General features: G+C 41.6%; 1 protein-coding gene and 1 non-coding gene across 2 annotated transcripts in view; one reads left to right on the top strand and one right to left on the bottom strand.

Moving 5' to 3' along the window:
* NCKAP5 (NCK associated protein 5) overlaps positions 1-19,689 on the top strand; it is an 890,670-nt gene that overhangs the window by 10,381 nt on the left and 860,600 nt on the right. The window lies entirely within an intron of this gene.
* TRNAG-GCC (transfer RNA glycine (anticodon GCC)) lies at positions 13,342-13,415 on the bottom strand. The gene has a single exon. It is a non-coding gene; the product is annotated as a tRNA-Gly (tRNA).

Raw genomic sequence — 19,689 nt, forward strand, 5'->3', positions numbered from 1 at the left:
TGATTGAGAAAGCCACAGTGTCTTAAAAGAACAGACCAGGACTCCGAGGTGCCTGGTTTATACTTGTGGAATTGCTGAGACCCTAAGAAAGCTCTATTGTGATCCTGAATTATCATCTTAACTTTCCTCCTGTCCCCTCTAGCTACCCCTCCCCACCCTTTTATTAATATTCTCTTACCCGTACATCCTGGTGCCAGGCAAAATGCACCTCACAGATAAATCACTTTTATTTTCCTTTCTTCTCATTCATTTAGCAGTGCATACCCACTGTGTATATGTTAGCTGCATTTCAACAGCCTAACTGTCTCACAGTAATTTACCACCCTGTACTCTAGTTCATTATTATCAATTAATATTTATTAAATATCCACAGGGTTCATAGCTATGAATTCAACAGCATTTTTATTACTTTCTGTTGCCTTGCCGTGTTCTGTTGACTTGGCTCAGCCTAGCCAGTATTTATGATCCTCTTGCCAGTTTTCTATTCATGTGACAGCCCTCATATTCATCCCAATTTCAATTAATATTTCAAAAGCAAATCCAGGAGCCATCATATTAAAACGCTTCACTTAACACCAGATGCACTGCCTCGACTCGTGTCCCTTTCATGTACTAATTTTGCAGTTTTTGCCTAAGACAGAATCCCATTTGTCTGGGCTGCTCTCTACAAGCCCAAACAGTGGTTCCTTCTGGTTCCTTTGCATTCCAGGCAGCTCCAGATGTTTCCTCCTCATAAATTTCAGTCCCTTAACTAGGCTTAATGGATCATAATTGTCCATTTCCAAAGATGCCTCTGAGGTTTGCTTGCCTTCTGTCTTTCAGCACCTTTTTGGTTCTTAGTTTGAAGCAGTTGTCTTGAGCTTGGTAGGTTTCCTAATACAATTAATCCATTGACTGCTCTCATGCATGTGTTGAGGGAAATAAAATCATTTGGTCTAGTGAATTCTGGGATCCATCTGTCAGGGCCAGCAGAGAAGCAGGCTCAGGGGCTGTTAGCCTTTTTGTGAGGTGGAGCTGTGGTCAGAGGCCTGCCACCTCCAGAACAGTGAGACCTTGAAGGCTGGCAGGAGCTGGTGTCAGTGGGTACAACCTGAGCTGACATTCTTGAAGGCACCCACTAGATATGACTGGGACATAGCTGGTACTGTCTATCATTCCTTCCTCCCTGGTTGGAATCCTAGCTAGATGGTGGTGGGGGGAGCTATTTGGTGATCTCCTGGGCCAAATTTGGAGGTCTGCAGAATACCTTACTTCATTCATGTTTCACGAGGTGCAGTAAGGAGGAAGTGAGGCTATGAGAGAGTCAAATGTCACATAGTTAGCATTTGCCATCCTCTTCAGTTCAGTTCAGTTCAGTCGCTCCGTTGTGTCTGACTCTTTGCGACCCCATGAATCACAGCACGCCAGGCCTCCCTGTCCATCACCAACTCCCGGAGTTCACTCAAACTGACGTCCATCGAGTCAGTGATGCCATCCAGCCATCTCATCCTCTGTCGTCCCCTTCTTCTCCTGCCCCAATCCCTCCCAGCATCAGAGTCTTTTCCAATAAGTCAACTCTTCACATGAGGTGGCCAAAGTACTGGAGTTTCAGCTTCAGCGTCAGTCCCTCCAAAGAAATCCCAGGGTTGATCTCCTTCAGAATGGACTGGTTGGATCTCCTTGCAGTCCAAGGGACTCTCAAGAGTCTTCTCCACACCACAGTTCAAAAGCACCAATTCTTCGGCGCTCACCCTTCTTCACAGTCCAACTCTCACAGCCATACATGACCACAGGGAAAACCATAGCCTTGACTAGACGGACCTTTGTTGCCATCCTCTTAGGAGGACCTAAATAAGGGTCCATAGTTTTGTCTACAAAGATGGTTCATCAACAATCTGGTTTTCTTATTTATTGCATCCATTGAGGTTCTCAAAGGAAACAGATGGCACACTGACCCAGAGGAGGGTTTAGTAAAGAACCTCTTTACCAAGAGGTGATGGAATTCAGGGAAACTTACATGACCGTAGTGCAGCGTCCAAGGTTGGAAAGAGTGGGGTGCCACTGTGACCTAGGCCTGAAAGGTCTGGGCGGGGGGAGGAGGTAACCCGAAAACCATGTGGCTGTAGGCAGGGAGCCGCTTGGTGGGAGATGTCATCTTAGATGGAAGGATGCAGACCACCAGCAGGGAGGTGATCAGGGCATGAAGACTCTCACTGGGGTCCCCTCCCACTCTCCAGGCTCCTGCTGGCACCTCCCATTTGTCAAACCCAATTGAAAGCCAAAGAGAAAGGGGCCCTCAGAGCATCTGGGGACGGGGGCAGTGCAGAGAAGGATGGAGAGTGGGTGTGTAGGGGCATACAGGGTGTGCTCAGTGCATGTATCCCATATAAATATATGCCCTGCCTCAGTCTCTCTCTTCTGACATTTCTGGGATGAGAAGATAATACTATCCTAAGTCTGACTAGTTTATTATTTATATACTAGAAATGGGTTCTTGCCTGTTAGATTTGCCAACTTAATTTGACTTGAGCAATATGATGTCACATCTTCAGAAGATAAGTTCCACGTGACCAGAGGCATGGCCTTCTCTTCCAGGGTCCTCATAAAGATGCCCAGTGCAGGGCTGTGTATGTGTTGTGCAGTGGCTGGGGTTCAAAGAGTGTGATCTAGTGGATTAATCACTGTATTAGAACTCGAAGTCTGTAGATTTAAACTTGAAGCGCACCCTTTAGTAGATGTGTGGGCTTCAGCAAGCCTTTGGAACTCTCTGAATCTCTGTGTTCTCAGTAGTGGAGATGCTATGAAGGCAAAATTAAATAAAGAACAAGAAGTTATTTTACTAAGTGAAGTCATACAGGGAAAGATGGGTATCGTGTGATCTCACTTGTAAGTGGAATCTAAAAAAAGTGATACTAATGAACTTATTTACAAAACAGAAATTGACTCACAGACTTAGAAAACAGCCTAGCCAAAGGGGAATGAGACAGAAGGAGGAATAAATTAGGAGTTTGGGATTAACATATACACACGTCTATCTTCTATATATAAAAGAGATAAACAGCGGAGGACCTATTGTGTAGAACAGGGAACTATACTCAGTATCTTATAATAACCTGTAATGGAAAAGAAGTTGAAAAATAATATCTATTTATATGTATTATATACATATATGTATAAAACTGAATCAGTCTGCTGTATACTTGAAACTAACATAATCTTTAAATCAACTGTACTCTAATTAAAAAAAATTAGTGATGAAGACAGGCAGTCTGTGACTCCACATAATTTATGTGCATAATAAAGTCACCATTGGCATTGAACAAAAAAGAACAAGAGGCTGTTCTGGAGGCTGTAGGATGCTTTGTAAATGAAACATCTTGCTATCATGGCCCTGCTGCAGCTCCTACCTGCTAAACTTCAGTGGATCAAAAATACACATAGCAGTGGCAGCTTTAGGAAGAAATACACACTCAGGGCCTCCTGTGGACAGAATACTCCTTTCAAAGGCTACAACAGAAACCAGTGTCACATCAAGTAGTGGAAAGAGCATGGGCTGGCTGGAGAATCAGCCTGAACTGGATTTGAACCTCAGCCTGCCCAGTTCTGCCTACCTGTGTGAGGTTGGCCATGCTCTTTACCTCCTCTGAGACTCCATGCTCTCATCTATAGGAAGAGGTGCTAATCTCCTCCTCGAAGGGATGTTGAGAGAATGAACAGAAAGGATTCAAGCAGAGCACACAGCCCGGTGCTTGGAGAGTGGGTTCCTCTGTGCTGAAAATCTGTGGAGCTGGCCGCCGTGGGGCCTCCAGATGGCAGTCTTCTTTGTCTGCAGATGGAAGGGGGCATTCAGAAAAGATGTTTTCTTAATGTGTGGTTTGCATATATTCCTATATGATGTTTAAAAGCTGAATGGCATCTCTGTGATGTTATTAATACTGGCTAGAAATGTTCAGCCAGGTGTTAACTCCAGGTTGTGCCTGACCAAACCTTGGGTTCCTTTCTTCTTCGTCCAGTGGCTCAGTTGGTCTTCGCCTATTAGTGAGCTGACTCCAGACCTTCTTATATGGAGCGTTATATTTTTTCTGGAACTTTTAGCCTACTGCTGTCACCCTTGAAGCCCAGCCAATGTCTATTTATAACAGGCAATTGTATTCGAAAGGCTTCCAGAAGTGCCCATAGTTTTCCAAGCAACTGTACAATGACCCCCTGTGCACAGGGGCCCGCTGGGTCTTGGGCTCCAGGCCCTGTGCCCCTGATAAAATCAGGCAGGAGGACTGGGCACCAGAGCTCTCCTTTGTCTGCCTAATGCCTTCGCTTGCTTTGAGCTGTGCCAGCTCAGAGCAGTGGGAGATGAGATTTGGGGAAGGGGCTGGGGACCATTTCCCATGTGACTCCCTCTCTTTACTGCGATGGGGCGGGGTGATTGGGGGAAGACTTGGAGGGGTTGGAGTGGGAAAGATTTTCCACTACATAAAGAGAATGAGAAAGGAAACAGGGGCCCAGTGGCCTCTTGCCAGGCCCCAGGAATGCACCAGCCCTGGGAATTGGCCCCTGGCCAGCCTCCTCAGAGGCTGCTGACTTGGGAAAACAGGCTCCCTGGCCACTGCCAAGAATGCAGACAATGGTCTTTTGGATATTTCACTTTTGAAAGTTACGCTTTTTGTTTTATTATCACCAAAGGTAACATTTATTGGGCACCTATGTATGCCTGCCAAGAGATAAAGCGCATGATTGGAAGTCAGTGTAACTTAAACCGAGCAGAAACACCAGGGTCCTCATATAATATTTACAACCTGCTTCTAATTAGGGCCTAATCCTTTGCTTGGGTACTTTGCTACCTTAAATGTGACTGCTGAGTGGTACTGTAATTTTAGAATTAAAATTCATTTGTAAGTGCTCAAGTGACTCATATTATGTCACCTGAAATGTCCAATTGTCATTTGGCTGAGAAAGGATTTTGAGAAAAAGAAGCACAAAACTGGTGTGTTCTGTTGGAGGAAAAGAGGACAAGATCCAGCTATTGGTTCAGGATGGAGTAACTCCAACATATAGGATGTGAATTCTGAGATGGAAAGAGGGGGACCAGTTACATACGCCCCTCAATGTGTCATCACATTGGGTGAAATGATGATGATGGTGTTATGGAAAAATCAGATGACCTTAAAATATTCTTTATGATTTTTAATTCCCATCTGAATAAGTGGCATTGATAATAATAGCAGTTAACATTACAGAGCATTTGCAGTATCCTGAGTGCTGAACTTACATATTTTATTTATGTTCAATTTATTTAATTTTCATAACAACTCTACAGGGAGGGACTATAATATCCCCATTGTACAGATGAAGAAACTGAGGCTCAGAAATTAAATGAGTTGAGTGCTCCAAGATCACTCAACTAATAAACTCCAAGGGCAGTCTTATCAAAAAGCTCATGCTGTTTGTAATGCCTGCACTGTCCATGTGTATCTTGAATGCATTTTAGAGTTGAGAGGAGCTTGCTTCTCTGGGTTTGACTGAGGGCTTTCTGGCTTCCCTTTCCCATGGTGATGGGGTGGTCTACTTACAAGACATCATCTTCTGGAGGGTTCTCAGCTGTAGCTTCAATAACCATTTGACAGTGGTTCTTCTCAAAGTAGTTTTCCTGTTGGTTTGAAGGCCTTTACATCTGATATCAGTGTAGCCTCCTTCATGTTTAGAAACCTTCCTCGGTTTTGTGATGAGAGGTCCTACCAGGATTCTGAGCAGGTGAAAGGATGAAACAAGCTGCTGTGAAATTCCAGGAACTTCACCACTTTGCAAGTGAGGCTGTGCTCACACCTTGGTTTAAGAAAGTTCTATTTATATGACTCTACTGTGTAGATCACAGTAAACTGTGGAAAATTCTGAAAGAGATGGGAATACCAGACCACCTGACCTGCCTCTTGAGAAACCTATATGCAGGTCAGGAAGCAACAGTTAGAACTGGACATGGAACAACAGACTGGTTCCAAATAGGAAAAGGAGTACGTCAAGGCTGTATGTTGTCACCCTGCTTATTTAACTTATATGCAGAGCACATCATGAGAATGCTGGGCTGGAAGAAGCACAAGCTGGAATCAAGACTGCTGGGAGAAATATCAATAACCTCAGATATGCAGATGACACCACCCTTATGGCAGAAAGTGAAGAGGAACTAAAAAGCCTCTTGATGAAAGTGAAAGAGGAGAGTGAAAAAGCTGGCTTAAAGCTCAACATTCAGAAAACGAAGATCATGGCATCTGGTTCCATCACTTCATGGGAAATAGATGGGGAAACAGTGGAAACAGTGTCAGACTTTATTTTGGGGGGCTCCAAAATCACTGCAGATGGTGACTGCAGCCATGAAATTAAAAGACGCTTACTCTTTGGAAGAAAAGTTATGACCAACCTAGATGGCATATTAAAAAACAGAGGCATTACTTTGCCAACAAAGGTCCATCTAGTCAAGACTATGGTTTTTCCTGTGGTCACGTATGGATGTGAGAGTTGGACTGCGAAGAAAGCTGAGCGCCGAAGAATTGGTGCTTTTGAACTGTGGTGTTAGAGAAGACTCTTGAGAGTCCCTTGGACTGCAAGGAGATCCAACCATTCCATTCTGCAGGAGATCAGCCCTGGGTGTTCTTTGGAAGGACTGATGCTAAAGCTGAAACTCCAATACTTTGGCCACTTCATGTGAAGAGTTGACTCATTGGAAAAGACCCTGATGTTGGGAGGGATTGTGGGCAGGAGGAGAAGGGGACAACAGAGGATGAGATGGCTGTATGACATCACGGACTCGATGGACATGAGTTTGAGTGAACTCTGGGAGTTGGTGATAGACAGGGAGGCCTGGCGTGCTGTGATTCATGGGATCGCAAAGAGTTGGACACGACTGAGCAACTGAATTGAACTGAGGTTTACACAAAATATTGGGGGGGTGTTTTTTCCTCTTTCCACAGAGATTCCTCATATAACAAAGGACTCCCCAGAAGGTTTCTTAAAATAGACTTTAATGCATTTTAAATTGAATTGATTTTCCAAAATGCAATTTGTGGTGGTAATTTCCCATGGAACTAAACACCCAAAATCAGACTTTTTTAAAAAACATTTTCCTGTGGTGGAAAACAGATCATACGTGGTATTTGGGGTCAGAGCTCTGTCCCCAGAAGCCCTTAAGGGGCTAAGAGCCTGTGACTGTCAGTTCAGTTCAGTTGCTCAGTCGTGTCCAACTCTTTGTGACCCAATGGAATGCAGCATGCCAGTCTTCCCTGTCCACCACCAACTCCCAGAGCTTACTCAAACTCATGTCCATTGAGTTGCTGATACCATCCAACCATCTTATCCTCTGACATCCACTCCTCCTTCTGCCTTCAATCTTTCCCAGCATCAGGGTCTTTTCTAGTGAGTCAGTTCTTTGCATCAGGTGGCCTAAGTATTGGAGTTTCAGCTTCAACATCAGTCCTTCCAATGAATATTCAGGACTGATTTCCTTTAGGATGGACTAGTTGGATCTCCTTGCTGTCCAAGGGACTCTCAAGAGTCTTCTTCAACACCACAGTTCAAAAGCTTCAATTCTTTGACACTCAGCTTTCTTTATAGTCCAACTCTCACATCCACACATGACTACTGGAAAAACCATAACTTTGACTAGACAGACCTTTGCTGCATAGTAATGTCTCTGCTTTTTAATATGCTGTCTAGATTGGTCATAGCTTTCCTTCCGGGAAGCAAATGTCTTTTAATTTCATGGCTACAAACACCATCTGCATTGATTTTAGAGCCCCCCCCAAAAATAAAGTCTGTCACTGTTTCCATTGTTTCCCCATCTATTTTCCATGAAGTGATGGGACCAGATGCCATGCTCTTCGCTTTCTGAATGTTGAGTTTTAAGCCAACTTTTTTGCTTTCCTCTTTCACTTTCATCAAGAGGCTTTTTCGCTCCTCTTCACTTTCTGCCATAAGGTTGTTATCTGCATATCTGAGGTTATTGATGTTTCTCCCGGCAATCTTGATTTCAGCTTGTGCTTCATTCAGCCCAGCATTTCTTATGATGTACTCTGTATATAAGTTAAATAAGTAGGGTGACAATATACAGCCTTGACGTGCCCTTTCCCAATTTGGACCCCGTATGTTGTCCCATGTTCAGTTCTAACTGTTACTTCTTGACCTGCATACAGATTTCTCAGGAGCTTGGAGGTAATTTTCACTCAGGACAATAAGAGGAGGATCACCACCAGGACTCTGCTCTTCCTGGGCAGAGTCATTTTCTTTCATTCTTCTTTTCTTTTAGTTTGTTTGTTTTTAAAATTTTTTGGTATTACCACGCAGCACGTGGGATCCTAGTTCCTCAACCAGGGATTGAAACTGCATCCCCTTTGTTGGAAGTGCAGAGTCTTAACCACTGGACCATCATGGATGCCCCTCCTTTCTTCACTCTTGACAGCTCTGGTGGGGCTCATGGGCTGTGCTCTCTGTCATGAAGAGTGGGTGGCAATCTACAGTTAATCCAAGCAATTCAGACATCTTCACAATCCTCTTGCATGTCTCTGGAAGACTTTCCTGGTAGTTTTTTCTATAAAACGTTTTTTAAAGAACTTTTTAATATAAAAGTTCTTCCCTCCTTGCCAGTTATATCCGTTAAACATTTATTTGTACAGATCCCATGGAGCCCATGGAGCTGAATAAATGAAAGAAAACATCGAAATGGAAGACATTAGCTTAGAATTAGATTATGACTCATTGGGGATACTGTACTGACCCAGGTTACATATTTTAATCAGTCCTTTAACAAATATTTATTGTGCTTGATTCTTTAATGAATTCTGTGGTTAAACAAGCCAAATACTGGCCTTCTCTAATGGAGCTTATATTCCATTAAATTTTCTCAACAGTCTGTGAAGCAGGTATCATGCTTTCCAGTTTAGAGATGTGGAAACTGAGGCTCAGAAAGGTTTAATCACTTGCCCCAGACAGATCACCCAAGTTAGTAAGAGGTGGCATTTGTTTCAGAACCAGAACCAAGCTCAACCAAAAGTCAGTTGCTTGGTTTTTCTATACCCTGAACTAAATATTTGAAACAGTTAATGATCAAATCTATATTTCTTTTATATTTATTTGATAATTGGAGATTATCTGGAAGACACAGCAAAAACAACAACAAAAACAACAAAAAACCCTGGTATTAAGTGAGGAATTAACCAGGATGAGTCTTAGTAGAATAGGACCAGAAAGATAGTTAATCCTTTTCCCTATGTGGTTACCATCTTCCCAGTGGGAAATTGGAAAAGTATTTATAATGGTTATTAGTGAAAGCACAGCTTTGTAAGTCACACATTTGGTATTTAAAGTCCTTTTGCCCAGAGAGGATCGACTGTTCCTGTTGATAAGCATGTTGCTGCGGGGCTCCTTTAGAAAGGAAAAGAGCACAGGCTGGTAGAAATGACATGTAACTCTCAGTGTCACAAAGTAAGACCTAGCTCTGCTGCTGCCTGGCTGTGTACCCTTTAACCTTTTCTGAGCCTCTGTTTTCTTCAGGACTTATATTAGAATCAAGTGACTTGAGAGGGAAAAAAAATTGAGAGAGTTAAAAATTATACCCCAATAACAAATGAGAACAGTAACAATATGGAATTAGGATAAGGAATAAGGGTTTTGACTGTGTACAGTGAGATCCCCCACTACCTGGTGGAGGGCCACCTTCCAAAATGGTCCATGAATGGCTGAGCAAAAGACAATGAAGGATAACGGTTGCACTAATGAAATAAAAACAAAGTGTCATTGCAGTGGCACTACAGCCACTACATAAAGCTCTATTCTATTGAGTACAGAGAGTAAGCCACACACATTCTTTTATTTTTAAAATTTTAATTGAAGTATAATTGATTTACAATTTGTGTTTCAGGTGTATAGCACACTGATTCAGTTATACACACACACACACTTATTATCAGTGAATCACTGTACTAAAACTAACGCAGTACTGAGTTGAGAAGTTCTCCTGGACGAGGAAATGGCTACCCATTCCAAATGAAGATTTCTATGTCTACAGCCTTTGTATACACACCTAAATAATAAATCAACTAACTAAATGAATAAACTGAAATTCTCTTGGTTGGAGAAGTCCATGAACAGAAGAGCCTGGCAGGCTATAGTCCATGGAGTTGCAAAGAGTCAAACACAACTGAGCAACTAACACACACACATATATGTATATACACACATATATATTCCATTTTGGATTCTTTCCCCTTATTTCTTAATTAAATAAAAAAATGACAACGTGCCCCTGAGAGTGCTAGGTGCATCTGGCCACTCTCAGATGCCCAGGAAGCAGTTCACACAACTTGATGTGATCTAAGAAAGATCATGGTGGATACCTGCCCTTACTGGGGCAAGGAAAAGGGGCCACCTCCATCCAAAGCCCCACCTCCTGAAAGAGCTTCAACTTTTCCCAGACACATTTGTAGGCTTACCATTTACTCTTCCGTTTACCACATGTTCATTGAGTACCTTCTGTGCAAGGCACTCTCCTCCTATTAAAATCTTTTAAAAATGTAGCTGTCTTAAAAATTTACTATTTCTTTCTTTCCGGATTTCTGCCATGCATCCTTCAGAGCTGTGATGAGGGCCCTCTTGGGAAGCTGCACAGATGGGAGTCACAGAAGCTTGTAACATGTGCTGTGAAGAGCTGCATTCAAAAAGTGTTGTCTTTCTCTGCATTGGTCCTTTATGAATGTTGAAAGTGGAAGTGGATGGGTGACAGAACGGGGAAAGAAGGCAGAGAACTGAGTCAGTCCCGAGGCTGGAATAACTCTCTAGAGAGAAGCTAGTGACTTTTGGGCTGAAGGAAAATGAGAGACTAGAACAATGATCGCATCACACACACACACACACACACACACACACACACACACACAGATGCAACAATGACACACATACATACCCACAGACACAACAGATATCCAATAATCGGATCCAGTTTCTTCTCTGCTCCCTCACTTCTCAGATATGAGCCAGCATTTATGTGATATCCCAGGGTAGGTAAGGACCCTGGTTCATAATGTCTGCATGCATGAAGGGACGCAAAGACCCCTGAAATGACACAGCTCAAGCATTATACTTTTTTGCCCATCTCCAAAATGAGATAAAGTTAGTACATTTGGGAGAAGACACACATCAGCCAGATAAAGAAAATGTGCAGAGAGACCAGACAGAACCATGCATGGAGTTCTGAGATGCTGGGGAAACCCAAGGCCAGAGCCAGACACCAAAGTAGTAGGTATTGTAGTTACCACAAGTACATGAGGGGATGGGAACTCAGAAATCTAGGGAACCTCCATGCGCTCATGAAGCAAGGGCTGTGTGTCAAGTGTTGGAAGTTAATACTCCTTCCTGTTTGAGCTCTGTGATTCATATCCTTGTCCCATGGTTCAGACAGTCCCAAGAGGACTAGAAATTGATAAGGTGCCACATTGTGATATTTCTTAAAACTATCTGAGAGAATTCATGAAAAATTGAATGGAGTAAAGGTTCACACTTGACTAAGATTCACTATCATGCATGACAACATACAAATTGATCCTTTAGGAAAGTTAATAACTTAGCCAATGTTAATAGTAACCAGTTAGATCTGAACATCAGAATTAAGATTTTTATGTATACAGTCTTTGTATACACACCTAAATAATAGACTAACTAAATGAATAAACACAACTTTAATTCTGAGTATATAATTAAAGAGCTTGAGCTCTCTCTTCACAGTCTATAAATGCATTTTTTTTTTTTTTAGTAAAGTTAAAAACACATCTGTGGGCTCTAAGTTCTAATACTTCTTTATGGGTGCAACATTCTAAGGATATGAGTTTTATATCTCATTTATTAAGTTCATTAGATCAATTCACAAGGGTTAAGAACTAACTTCTATGTTTATGGGTAGGCAGGTAGATTCATTGTAACTATTGGGTTTTGAGTCTGGCTAACTTCTATATGAAAAGGCACTTGTAGTCCTTTCCTGGCCTAGCCCACAGAGGACTCAGTAAAGTCTTGGGAGGTTGATGCCAAAACTTGGCCTCTGTGCATCAGTGCTGAGTTGAATCTCGGATGAGAGTTTTGGGTAAAGTAGAAAAACAAAGCTTTATTGCTTTGCCAGGCACAGGGGGACACAGGGGTTTGTGCCCTCAAAAGCTGTGTATCTCAGCCTGGGTGGGGGGCAGGGGAGGAGGATTGGTGAGAAGTTTTATAGCAATGGTTCAAGGGTGGGGTTGCTGATAAGTATCAGGGTGTGTGCAGGGCCTGCACTGCTTTAATCCAGCCTCATGTGGTCTCCTGACAAGCTTCTGTGGTTCTCGAGGTTATCAAACTGTGACCCTCTATCTAGAATGAAGAATGCTTCATCAGATAATTAACATCTTCCATTTGTTAGGGGTCTTAGTTCTGTAAAGAGCTCAGACATTGTTATGTACTTCCCTTGAGTTGGAACCAGGCTTTTGTCCTAAGAGCACTATTGTTTTTTGGCTGCTTCTCCTTTGTCTCTGTATCCTCTCTCTTCCCTGATCAGCAAATATTTGAACCTGCCCTTTGGAACAAAGGAAAATGAAAGAAGTGAGGAACACAGAAAGGCTTCCATGCCCAGGAACCCCACAGGGTCCTGCTCCGTTTCAAAGTGTGTTGCCAAATGCCTGCAGGTGCCACACTTCTGGACCCAGCTTTGTCTCTAATGAGCTGAGTCACTGTAGACAATTTTTCTTTTTGTTTTGAGTTTTAGCTTTACCTTTTTGTCTTCATGATCAGAGGATGGGGCCCAGTGACCTGTCAGGTTTCTTGGACCTCAATGATTCTGTGATATTAAGTGTCTAACATATCGTGAGGAATGCCAAAGATGGGGAAAAACAGATTCTAGCTACCACAGTGTTCCCGGTACAGCTCTGGAGATGGAGTTTTGGTCACTGAGAAGGCATAGCAGGCCTTCCCTCTGGGTGATAAAGGGAGGAATGCCTAATGATGGAATTGCAAGGAGCGAACAGAGAAAATAAAGGGAAAGAAATATATGTCACATATATATCACCATCATAAGAAACTCACTTGTAAGGTTCTGAGGAAAATTCAATGGGAGATAATTTGTACTATCCGAAAGTTATTTGCTTAGATTCCTTTCAAATGAATAAAGATAACCTTATTTGTTTATTTTTATTAATTTTAAAAATATGTATTATGTCATCATTATCTATTTGGCTGTGCTGCATCTTAGCTGTGGCACAGGGCATCTTGGATCTTTGATCCTGCATGTGTGGTCTTCAGTTGAGGCATGTGGGATCTTTTCTAGTTGTGGCATGCAAACTCTTAGTTATGGCATGTGGGATCTAGTTCCCTGGCCAGGGATTGAACCTGGGCCCCTGCATTGGCAGTGCTGAGTCTTTTAGCCACTGGACCACCAGGGAAGTCGCAAGATAGCTTTTTTTAAAAAAAAGTCAGTTTACAATCCATCTTAATGCTTTAATTTCTCACTTTGTCCAAAGCAATCTTGTGAGATTTACAGTGAATTTAAGGATTCTATTTTGCCCAGAACAGTGTTGCTTCAATGGGATGTGGCCAATTGGTATTATATTTGAGAGACGTTATTCCTATGTCTGGTTTGCATATTCCCCACTAGAGTTATCCCTCTTCTGCTTTCCAAAGTTATACTTCAGAAAAACACATGTCAGTGGAGCAGTGTCTTTGACCTGATAAGCATACTTAAGTTATAAATTATAAGGAAAAGTCTTGTCACAAGTCATACTTTTGTGGACTTCAGAGGGGTTGAGTAAATGGTCAAGCCTCACTGATTTGGAGACTTTGGAGTTGATAGTCTGTGTGACTGAATATTATTTAAAAGACTGATGGTTAAGGCATTTCAAATTTATAGTTGAATTAACAGTGAATAGAATTTTTTCAATCTGTTTGAAAGATAAATAAATAAGTTATGATTGGCATTACTTTGCCAAAACATCCATATCCCTCTCCTCCTCTTCTTCCTCCTCCTCCTCCTCCTTTTTGAAGAAACCCTTGCTTAAAAGAGGAAAAGGAGGGGAGAAATGAAGAGATGGAAGCATTTGAAGAAAGTATAAATAAAATTGCAGTGGGGTAAATAAGAAAACAAACTCCACTAGCTCAAAGTCTCACAGACAAGCCTGCAGAAGGATCTGGACCAAGACTGTTAAGATAGAGACTGCTTTTGCCTTTATATCCTTTGAGAATGAAAGAGCACCCAGTCCATTAGATGCCATTTGAATGAATGAATGATATTGTGATGAAGAAATACTTCAAAATGGATCTGAAGGTCTAGGATAAGGACCCAAAGCCAGCGAAGCCCCAGGAAACAGAGGTTGGCCTCTGACTGATAACTCCCATTTGGTACCAGTTCTGAACTTGAGAACTTTGTCAGTCAAGTGAGTGTGAGGCATCAAGTTATTATCCTCAGCACAGGGAAGATATAATATCTATTGAATGAATGAATGCAGAAATAGGCATCCATGTTGCTAAAAGCAATGGGTCCTTTTCACAAAATGCCATGTTTTTCTGTAAGTTGATATAGACTCAGTAGATTTCAGATGGAATAATTTTACATATCCAGGTAGTCAACTCAAAACTCATGAATGTTTACAGTGTTTGCTCTTCTAAATCCTGTGACCAATCAGGTCATATAGCATATGACCTTTGAAAATGTGGTTCTTCCACTTAGTTTATGTGTTTTTAGGACCCAGAGATGATTGAGACAGAAAGACAGACATGTGTTCCACTATCTTGGGGTCATAGTTTAACTTGCAAATAAGCTTTTGGAGTTAAATATTTATCTCATGTCCAGGTAATATAAAACTTTTCTGTTTAAAGACTGGTTCATTTTTACCAATTTGGTACTGGGTTGCAAACCAAAAATAGCTCGTAATTCTTCAGTAGAAGTCCTTATGACTTTGATCAAATCTGCAAAAGTTGCAAGCAAAAAGATAAAGCCATGGACGCCTGGCCACTCCAATTTAGTAACTGGAATGATACCAATGACTTCCCAGTTAGTTTTAAAAGGCTACCTTCTCCCCACACAAAGAAAACAATGTTGACTTGCCAACCTGTATTAGAACTCAAATAAAATGTCAGCCAGCAAGTTCTTTGAATCAAGAGGTCATAGACCTGGGTATGACTGCTACATTTCAGATAGGCCTGGGTTATTCTTGGAGCAATAAAACAACTGTATGTGTGGAAGCTGAAATAATGAACTATCAAAGCTTGTGAGATAATCATGTCAAGCTTGGGGATCTGAGTTGATCACCTCTTGAAGAGGACAAGCTCTCTCATCTCCTTCTAGACCTTCAGGTCAGCGCAGCCAAAATCACTTCCATCTTCTCTTACAAGTGTTTTTGCTGCCTTTTCCTTTTATTTTGCCCACTCTTCCCTTCATCCCTTCCATTTCTTCCCTCCATCCCTTCCATTTCTTCCCTCACACACATTCTGCCTAATTACATGTCAATGTAAATATCCTGAAAGGAATCCATGAATTCATTTGGACCCTCAGGGCCTTGTTCCTCAGATTTGCTTATCAACAATAAACTCTTACCTTACCTTCCAAAATATGAAACTCTGAAAACTACCTCTAGCCCTTGAAAATGTGAGGCACAGCTCTCAGATGCTGAGCATTTACAAACACAACTTCCAATTAGGAGCATATTTACTTATGGACTTTTTTTTTCCTTGACAAAAACCTCAATCACTGAAACCTGGCATGAAATTTCAAAGACTTAGTCCCTATGAGGAGCTACAAGATCAGAAAAGTGGAGAGTTTTAAATCTGGGGTCTTAGATATTTGAATAGATATTGAAATAAGCCCAGCTCTGCGGGTTGCATTTGCTCATTTTGAACATCCTGGTTTGTGTTACCTGAGGTTCTTTGTGTCTGTCTGAGGATGCAGAAACAGAATCCCCTATGGGTCTCTAATTTTTACTGGATACAAAGGCCTGTGTCAGAGCAGAGTTAGCCATGTTTTGAACTTGTTTGCTTTCTTCCCAGTTGGTCACAGTCATATATAAAATTAGAAAATGCCAAAATTGCCCAAGGAACAAACAAATCTTTCAGAGGTCTAAAGCAATTTCTCCCTGGTTTTCCATGCTTGGGAATGGCAGATAGCAGATCTACTGTTATTAAAAGCAGGCTTCATTATACAGCAGATGTGTCCTCTGTGATAAGGTCATTAGTGAGGACCAGGGAAGGAATGCCAGAAAGAGTGGATAGAGGCTGGATCACTCTTACTGCTTTGTTACTTCCTGTTGATCTTCCTGGTGGGATGCTCTACGGCAGGGGCGTGGGCTAGGAAACCTTATCTGTGAGCATCTTATTCAGCCCATTCATAGCTCACTCATGGCTGAAACTTGGCATGCTGGAGTCCAGGCAGGAGGCCATGGCAACCCATTTAATACCAAGGTTCAGAACAATCTCCTTGTAATGAGGGCAGTATTAAGAAAACAGACCTTCTGCCTTGTTCTGGCCAGAGCTTAAAGATGCTAGGCTGTGTTGTAGTAGGGCTTTTCTTTTCTCTTAAGTCAAATTTTGATCATCCTTTATCCTCAAATATAGATGAGCCATGTTTGATATTTGGAAAATAAATTCATGGTATCAAATTTTCAGTGCTAATCTTTTAAAATTGGCAATTACCTTAGCTCAGTTATATGTTCTCTAACCCTATCAATCTGTATAGTACTTGGTTTCCATGGGAATAAGCTTTGCACGTTCATTCATTCAGCCCAGAACCTGAATTAATTCAGGAGGCTGTGGTTGTCCTGACACTCAGTGCTAAGCAATTCTCCTGATAATTAGAAATATCATCTGTGTTGCTCCATTAGACAAGCATTTCTCTGTTTTATGGGTGGTTTTTAACAATTTTTTCATATCAATAATCTTACTGTGCCTACTTTCTGCAAGAAGTAGTTCTTTGCTAAGATAATTGGAGTTTTTTGTTTTTCAACTTCTTCAAATCCATCATAAGAACGCCAATCTTTCCTTTTTCTTATAAACTAAGCAAATCGTCCAAATAGATGCTGATTTGTAGTCATAGGACCATAATTCTCCAGTTTGAGATACAAGTCAAAATCATACAGAAGTCTCAATAAAACAGATTACTGGTCCCACCCCAAGAGTTTCTGATTCGGTAGGCCTGGGTGGGGCCATGAATTTCCATGTCTAACAATTTCCTAGGCGATGCTGATTCTGGTGCTGATGGACGGGGATGTACACCTTGAGGCCCATGAGGTTTGTTAATGTTAAGTTGTCACAAAAGAACCACAAGGCTCAGAGAGAATTTCTGGAGAAGTTGCTATGTGCTTGGTTGCTGCTGCTGCTAAGTCGCTTCAGTTGTGTCTGACTCTGTGCGACCCCATAGACAGTAGCTCACCAGGCTCCCCCATCCCTGGGATTCTCCAGGCAAGAACACTGGAGTGGGTTGCCATTTCCTTCACCAATGCCGGAAAATGAAAAGTGAAAGTGAAGTCGCTCAGTCGTGTCCAACTCTTAGCGACCCCATGGACTGCAGCCCACCAGGCTCCTCCGCCCCATGGGATTTTCCAGGCAAGAGTACTTGGTTAGCATGTTGTAAATTTTGTCAGATGTATTTTTTTACTATCGTGACTTTGTGTAAATTACATGCAAATTCAAGAGGGATACACAGTGAAACCTATAAATAGAGAAGGAAAGAGAATGAATATGAGGTGGAGGACACAGAGTAGACTTTGAAGAAGATATTAGACTAGAGCTGACCAGGAAACAAGTGAAAAATGTAATTTTAATAAGGCAGATAATTGTTTTTTCTCTTTTTATAGGAAGGAAACTCCTTAGGTGATTTATTGTTTAAATTATAGAAAAGCAGTTCATTTATAGGATATGTTCTTGCCTTTAAAAGATCAGTTTTTCCATATAATGGCTCTGTAATTTGTGTTAAGAAGTAGATTCCAGTTCCCTAGAGTGATCATGCTTTTGAAATTGTGTTTTCAACTAGCTCTATAGGTATTTCAATTGCTCTAAACTTAAGTTATTGTCAAAGTTTTAGAAGCAAATCTAAAAAATTTTTTTGAAATATGGTTGATTTATAATGTTGTGTCAGTTCCAGGTGTACAGCATAGTGATTCAGTTCTACAAGTATATGTATTCATTCTTTTTCAGGTTATTTTCCCATAAAGGTTATTACAGAATATTGGTTAGTGTTCCCTGTGCTATATAGTAGGTCTTTGTTGGTTATCTATTTTATATATAGTATTGTGTACATGTTAATCCCAAGCTCCTAATTTATCCCTCCCCTCAACTAAAACAGATGATTTTCTCTTATTTTTTAAAATAATTTATTTATTTTTGGGTCTCCTGGGTCTTCATTGCTGCGTGGGCTTTCCTCTAGTTGCGGTGAGCAGGGGCTACTGTCTAGTTGTGGTGCTCTGACTTCTTACTGTGGCGGCTTTTCTTGTCACAGAGTACAGGCTCTAGAGTGTTCAGGCTTCAGGAGCTGTCGTTGCCGGGCTCTCAAGCACAGTCGCAGTAGTTGTGGAGCATAGGCTCAGTTGTCCCACAGTACATGGGATCTGCTTGGACCATGTGTCTTGCATTAGCAGGCCCATTCTTTACCACTGAGCCACCAGGGAAGCCCCAAGGCTGGTACTTTTTCAATCAGCAATTAACAAGTGGCACAGACTTGGGTTCAAGAGATGCACCATGTGTCACCCATAAGGTTAACTGTTGCATGTGTAAGCAGGATTTCCACTTTATAAACTAACAGATTCAGCAATGATTCAACAATAGCTGCTTTTTAAATGTCTCCTTGTCTATAAATAATGTCCAAAGTTGGCTTGTTCACTGTCTCCACAAGGATTTTGTTAGATATATTTGACTGAACCACTGGTAAAAAAAAACAATGACAAAACCCACATTTTTTAAGCTCGAGTATTGTTGGATTTTGTACATACTCCTGGTTTTAATGAACTTCTGAATAGAGATATGATCTGTCAAAGCAAGTGTACTTATTTAATTGAGACCTTGAGATATTGTGACATTCTATGCTGCTGCTGCTGCTGCTAAGTCACTTCAGTCATGTCCGACTCTGTGCGACCCCACAGATGGCAGCCCACCAGGCTCCCCCATCCCTGGGATTCTCTAGGCAAGAATACTGGAGTGGGTTGCCATTTCCTTCTCCAATGCATGAAAGTGAAAAATGAAAGTGAAGTTGCTCAGTCATATCTGACTCTTTGCGACCCCATGGACTGCAGCCTACCATGCTCCTCCATCCATGGGATTTTCCAGGCAAGAGTACTGGAGTGGGGTGCCATCGCCTTCTCCAGTGACATTCTATGAGGAGGACATAAAATTTTGCCTGAGAGTAACCAGTAAGGAAATGTTTTACTGCTTATTTATTTTAAATGTAATCATTACCTAATAATTCCTTGTCTAGTATTTATACTACACAGATGCATTAGCGGGTTTATTCCTAAGTGAGACTAATTGACACCACCAGTTCCCTACCCCCTCCATACCCATGTCCCTGGATTGAATCCTTCTGTGCTATCCTGAGGTCTTTCTGTGCACATGTAACCACAGCCCTTCAGAATCAGACTGGGATGAAATAGCAGTTTCAGTATTAAAGAAGAACTAAAGAAGATGCTCTGGCTTTGGACTCTACAAATCTCACAGGAGTTTAAATCATACTAGCTCTTG

This window comes from Capricornis sumatraensis, chromosome 3, assembly GCF_032405125.1.
Source record: "Capricornis sumatraensis isolate serow.1 chromosome 3, serow.2, whole genome shotgun sequence".
In the NCBI taxonomy this organism is placed as follows: domain Eukaryota; kingdom Metazoa; phylum Chordata; class Mammalia; order Artiodactyla; family Bovidae; genus Capricornis; species Capricornis sumatraensis.